The sequence below is a fragment of the Colossoma macropomum genome, unplaced genomic scaffold (assembly GCF_904425465.1).
Source record: "Colossoma macropomum unplaced genomic scaffold, Colossoma_macropomum, whole genome shotgun sequence".
Lineage (NCBI taxonomy): Eukaryota > Metazoa > Chordata > Actinopteri > Characiformes > Serrasalmidae > Colossoma > Colossoma macropomum.
In genome coordinates, this window is record NW_023494802.1 from 27,100,306 (window position 1) to 27,106,305 (window position 6,000).

Here is a 6,000-nt window from a genome sequence, read left to right on the forward strand (position 1 = left end):
ATTCAGTAAAGAGTGAACAGTGTGGTGTATATAATTTTCTTGATCTTGTCTATTGTATACTCTCAAAATGGGGAGCATAAAATGTATAAATATGATAAGCAGGCCCAGCTGACCTTGATTTTAGACTTTGAAAATGGGTTCATTATTGGGGCGTGGATGGCTCCAGTCACAAGTATTGCTCAACTGCCTAGAGTTTCAATAAAAACAGTGACTAAAGTGACACCTGCATTTAGATCTGTGTGAAAGACATCAGTAAATAGTAGAAATTGTAGTTGAAAGTGCACTTTCAATGCTATATATGTAAAAAAAAAACAGAAGAGCAACAGTTCCTCAGGTGACTGAGAATGTCAATGCGGACTGTGTGAACAACAGTCTGTCGACAACTACACAGAAAGGGATACTATAGTAGGACTATAGGACACTTTCATTAAGACAAATGCACATTTAAGAGTTCAGTGGGGCAAAATAAGTACCATAGGCACTCGTCTATGCAGATGTGGGAAAAAAGTGATATGGTCAGATGAGTCATCCTTCACCACATTCTTCACATGTGAGCGAGTACATGCATGGCATACACCAAGAGATCAGCGCAGCCCTGAATACTTAAGCCTCACAGTGAGGGGGACCGGTGGCTTTGTTAGGCTGATCATCTGTAGAATATTCATCAAAACACCAACTGAAGGAAATCCTTTTGGAACAATGAATGGTGTTCTATCTAGGGACGGCAGATATATAACATCATGATACTTTAAGACATTCTCACCATACACAATATGCATGCCTATTCAGTTTTTCTGAGGTTTGATGCATTGGACCGAAAAAAAAAAGTGCCATATTTAAAAATATTAGCAAAATCGATCATTCAACATCATTCCCTGACCGCATTAATGCTCTTGTGGCTGAATGCAATTCTCATAGAAATGTTCCAACATCTAGTGTAAAGCCTATAGTTATTATAATTGTCCCAGGCTCTTCTTAGAACCTAAAGGAGAACACGATTTAATGCAGTCTTTGAAGAACCATTAACCAAAACCTTTAAAAAAGGTGTCTATATATAGCAGAAAAAGGTCATTGTTTCATGTTACAAAACTTTTTTGAAGAGTCAAAAGGTTGAAACATCTATCTTTCCACAAAATGTGCAGTTTGACTGCTAAGAGACTGAGGTGATCTGTCACTTTCTTCTGAAACCAAATAAGCCAAACCTCTTTGGCAAGCCCTGACAAACTTCTGCAAAAAGGGTGCTGCAACATCCTACAAGCCTCAACGCCCTGCGTATCTTCAAGACAGTCGTTTCGTCCAAGATACACATGCGATAGACATAAGCTCTCTCACACTAAGAACCACAAATTTCCCACTTGTTGCAAAGCAAGTGTAGAAGCTATGGCATTACAAAAGTGTCAATTTCACTGCAGTAGCCTGTTTGTTAACTTCTGCTTGCAAGCAGTTAACGGTTTCTTTTTGAGCTCTGTATAACGACAGAAAGGCAACAGCTAGGTTAACTAGCTAACACCCTGCGAACAACAGCCCACACATCACCTGCACCCTGTATTAAAGTAATGACATAACCGCGCTCTGAACAGAGCCCCTGTGACAAGAACTGGCCAAATGCACAAAGGAGAGATGCTTTTTCTGCCTTTATTCGAATAAACAGCACATTTTCAAAATTCTCATTTGTTTTTCTACTTAAGGCCACTGGCTAGCTAGACGTGAACTGAAATGTATATTCGGTGACTGCGGATAAACAGTGTCTGTAAACGGAAAAAGACTCGAAAAAGGAAACAGGTGGAAAGGCTGCTACCAAGACAAGAAAAGTAGCCTAAAGGTAACAGTTCCGTCTTCGTACCTGTTACGTGAGATTTTTTAAACTTGTAATCTACTTTCGTTAGCCTTTAGCCTGCCCATGAAACTGCTCTAGCATCCGGGTGAGCGATAAACTTGTTACAAGCAGGAAAAAGGGGACATAAAATGAACTCCACCCAAAACAGTCAATATTTTGGCTGTATCTCAATTAGCTCCCTACGCCCCGTGAGTTATGAACTTCTGGCTCCTTCACTCAAAGGGTGCACTATGTGTAAGTCTCAAGTGGCTCCGTCTCAAATGACTCTTCTCTTCGTTTTGTACTATGTAGATGCAGCATTATTTTCAGACCAACAAAGTGCACTAGGTAAGGAGTACGGAGTCATTTGAGACTGAGCCCATGACGGCGGACGGACTTCTGACTTGTTTCTAACAGCATGAAGGTAACTTATCTCAACGCCAACACCACACAAAGTAATATAAATCAGGCTATTCATTCATTCGAATGGCTGTCACTTTCTATGACACGGACAGTCAGATAACGTCAAACAACGTTAAATAAACGTCAAGCAAATGCAACAAGACGAGACAAGCAAACGCCAACGGAACGGACAAACACGCTGTGGTGGGAAATTCGCTTTTCTCTCGGTCTCGACAGAAAACAGAAACTCGCCGCCGAAATGTCACAACAGACTTTACACAAAAGCCTAATGTTAGTCCCTGACAGAAGCTGCAGGGGAAGTCTTAGAAACGTCGAGTCGTACACCTACCTGACTTTTTCTCTCACAGGTCAGCAGAGCCTTATAAACTCACAGACTCGCTCTCTCCTCTTACCCTGGCATCATGGCATTTCGTGAAACTCCGGTGGTTTAGAACTCTTCCAACCTACCTATGCGAGATAATTTTCCCGCCCGTTTTCGGACAAGCCCTGCCTCCTGCGCTAGGATTGGGCAGAATCTAATACTCACAGGCGGGCTGCCTGAACTTCTGACCATTCATAGCCCAGAAGGCAGAACGCAAGCCGCTCGTGAGGACAGACTACTAGTCAATTGTCGTGCCGGAGGCGGGGCTTGTCGGAATACGGGTGCGAAAATTCCTTCTTGTGCGACTAATCACAACTGTAGCTTTTGGAACATCGCTGCTGGCGGCGTTTCGTGTACAGTCAACACGTCGTCTGAAGAGAGAAGTACTACTATTTAAATGACTATAGCGCTTTTTGTAGGTACACTATTTATAGTGCCCACAAGCCCTAATAAAACATCGAAGACGAGACATTTTTCAGTAACTAAAGCTGAGGGGAGTCCTGCTTGTACGCGTCCCTTTACAGCGCAAAGCAGACTGACTGGATATTCCTCTTACACAATACGAAGATAAACTGAGTCATGGTCAATTATTTTTTTACAGTCTTTAGGCTGCGAATACCTAGATTGCGGATCATGTAAGGCAAGTTTATTTATATAGGACATTTCATACACAAAGGCAGTTAAATGTGCTTTACATAAATAAAAGCGAAAAGAACAGCAAAAGGAACAATAAAGAAAAAAGTGCTTAAGAATGAAAAAAAATACAAATAAAAAAATAAAGTGGTAAAAAGAAACAAAGTGCAATAGCTGGAAGAAAGAAAACAAATAATAGGAAGTAGCTACAAAGTACACAAAAGCAAAATAATAATAAAAAAAACAATAGAAATGAAAGGCTAAGGGCCTATATGTTAATAATAGTAGCTGCCTAAAGATGCAATGCTAAAGTGCTGTAATAAAATGCAAGTCTAGAATTCAATTATAGGCACATGAAAAGGGAAGTGTTTTAACCTGGATTTTAAAAAAGGTAGATTTGGTGCACATCTAAGATCTTCTAGGAGTTTGTTTCAGGTGTTTGCAGCATAACAGCCACACCCTGCTTCATCAAGCTTAGTTTGGGCTTCCTGCTAAAAAAAACATCATACAACCCATTAAAAGGTTCTGTTGGTTCCTGGTGGAGTCTAATAGTCACTGAGGGTTGTTTCTTCCTGATGGGTTGATATCACAGTGTGAATAATTCTAACAAGAAACTAGTGGTCTCTAATGTTAACCAGGTTTCAATTCTAAATGGTTCTCTTTTGTTCAGCAGGGCTCTACTAGCTGAGCTGTATCTACGGACCTAAGAGACCTATTTGGTTTCTATTCTTTAAACACATAAGAGATTTATTATAGGCATAAACCATTCAGTGATTTATAGGCTAGTAGCGCCACTTTAAAATCTCTCATGTAACTAATCAGTGGAGAAGCCAGGGTACAGATTTCAGAACTGGAGTAATGTGCTCTGTTCTCTTGGTAAAACTCTCGCAGCAGCAGTCTGACTGAGCTGTAGCTGTTTAACAGTGTTTCTGAAGGGTTCTGTAGGGTTATTCCTGAGTGAATACATCAACTGGTTGATTAATGAATTACAAGAGATTTGTGAGAAGGAATCACATTACGCCGCTGACTTTTGTAGATCTGAGAGGGTTCACCAAGTTTTAGTCATCAATAATTAAACAAAAGGAAGCAGCGCCCTCTAGTGCCAAACAGAGTTTTTGCACTATGACTGTACTATTGATCTACATTAGAGTTTGCAGTACAGAATGTGCGACTAAAGCCCAATCCAATTTATTATTTTTACCTCTACCCCTGGTTTTCGAGTGTCACCTTGCCCCTTGAAACTGAGTTACAAGTGGTGGTGGTTGAAATCTTCCCCTATGAAATGGGACAACCATATTGGGACAATAAAGAATAACATTACTACGTTAACAGGCTTGCGGTGCTCAGGCGACCCTGCCGGTCTGCAGTGATAGTAGAGGAGGGTAATGTTCAGCAACATTGCTGCTGGTCCTTAGTTCAGTTTAGGGAATCACATGCCTTCAGAAAGGGGGATGCGACACGTATTTATTATCGCCCAGCCCATAATTCTTCGGTGATATAAAGCTGAAGTCATCAGTTCGCTAGCTTCTTGTTCGAAGTTTCATGTTCCACCTTAAAAGGTGTAACTGCTGTACCATTTAAGGTGGAACGGGAAATTTAGCTAGCTAGCTACGACATCAGCATACTACTAGCGATTTTTTATGGTTGTTATGAAGAAAAGGGCCATAATACATTGAAACTACGTTAAACTAACCCAGCGGGCATTTCAACGTTTATTCACGGTTGAATCAACGTCGTAGATCAAGGTTGAAACAACGTTGGATTGTGTTTCGATTTTGAAAGATGAATCAACGTTGATATCGCGACGTTGTTTCAACGTCTTACCTTTCAACGTTTAGTCTCCCAGATAGCAAAAATCAGTTGGGCCACATCTAGGCCGAATACTGCACACTGAGCTTGAACCTCAATGGCCGAGATTCAAGCCAATTCTGCCTAAATACTCGGCTCACATCCGGATACGTCGTGATATTAACACTCCCAGCTAGAAAAATATACTCACCTAATTTACTTCCATATAGTTTCTGCGTAAATCACTATTTATTAACTACATGTACCTCAATCAAAAGCATAGCATTTGCTCACATGTAGACTAACATTCACTTTAATTCTGAAATAGCATAACAGAATCCAGACAACAATAAAAAGAAAACCAATTGACCCAAACCCCAATGAATACAGTACAGCACAGGTGAACACAGCTGAACAATCAGTAGTCTGCCAGTTTTAATGTGCATCATCATCTATTAAGCTAGTATGCATACTATCATGCCATGTAAAGTAACAAATTCTTAAAGCTCATCTGTTTTCACCTGTATGCATGCATGAATTTCAATGACAACACTAGAAATCATTTGGAAACAATTGCTTTAATTGTCTTACATAGCACTTGCCTACAACACAGACGAAATGGAATAGTCAGTACATAGGTAAATAAAGTTACTATAAACAGGTGTTAAAGAAAAATACACACAAAACTGAAATGTGCAGTACACCACTGTGCTGTTTTATATACATACACACACACACAGCCACTATCATTTACAGCTACCTTGTATTTACTCATTTTCCATTTAATCAGGTCCACCTATATGGGAGTACTTTGTAGATCTACAATTACAGACTGCAGTCCATCCGTTTCTTTGCATATTTTGTTAGCCCACTTTCACTCTGTTCTTCAATGGTCAGGACCACCACAGAGCAGGTACTATTTGAGTCATGGGTCATTCTCAGCACTGTAGTAACACTGATGTGGTGGTGGTGTGTTAGG

At 40.3% G+C, this 6,000-nt stretch overlaps 1 protein-coding gene across 1 annotated transcript in view; it reads right to left on the minus strand.

The window, feature by feature from the left end:
• The window catches only part of mical1 (microtubule associated monooxygenase, calponin and LIM domain containing 1), a 35,627-nt gene extending 32,865 nt beyond the window's left edge, over positions 1 to 2,762 (minus strand). Inside the window, 1 exon segment of the mRNA XM_036591037.1 lies at positions 2,568 to 2,762. The gene's annotated coding sequence lies outside the window, so the exon portion shown is untranslated.
• Positions 2,763 to 6,000: the final 3,238 nt, after the last annotated feature.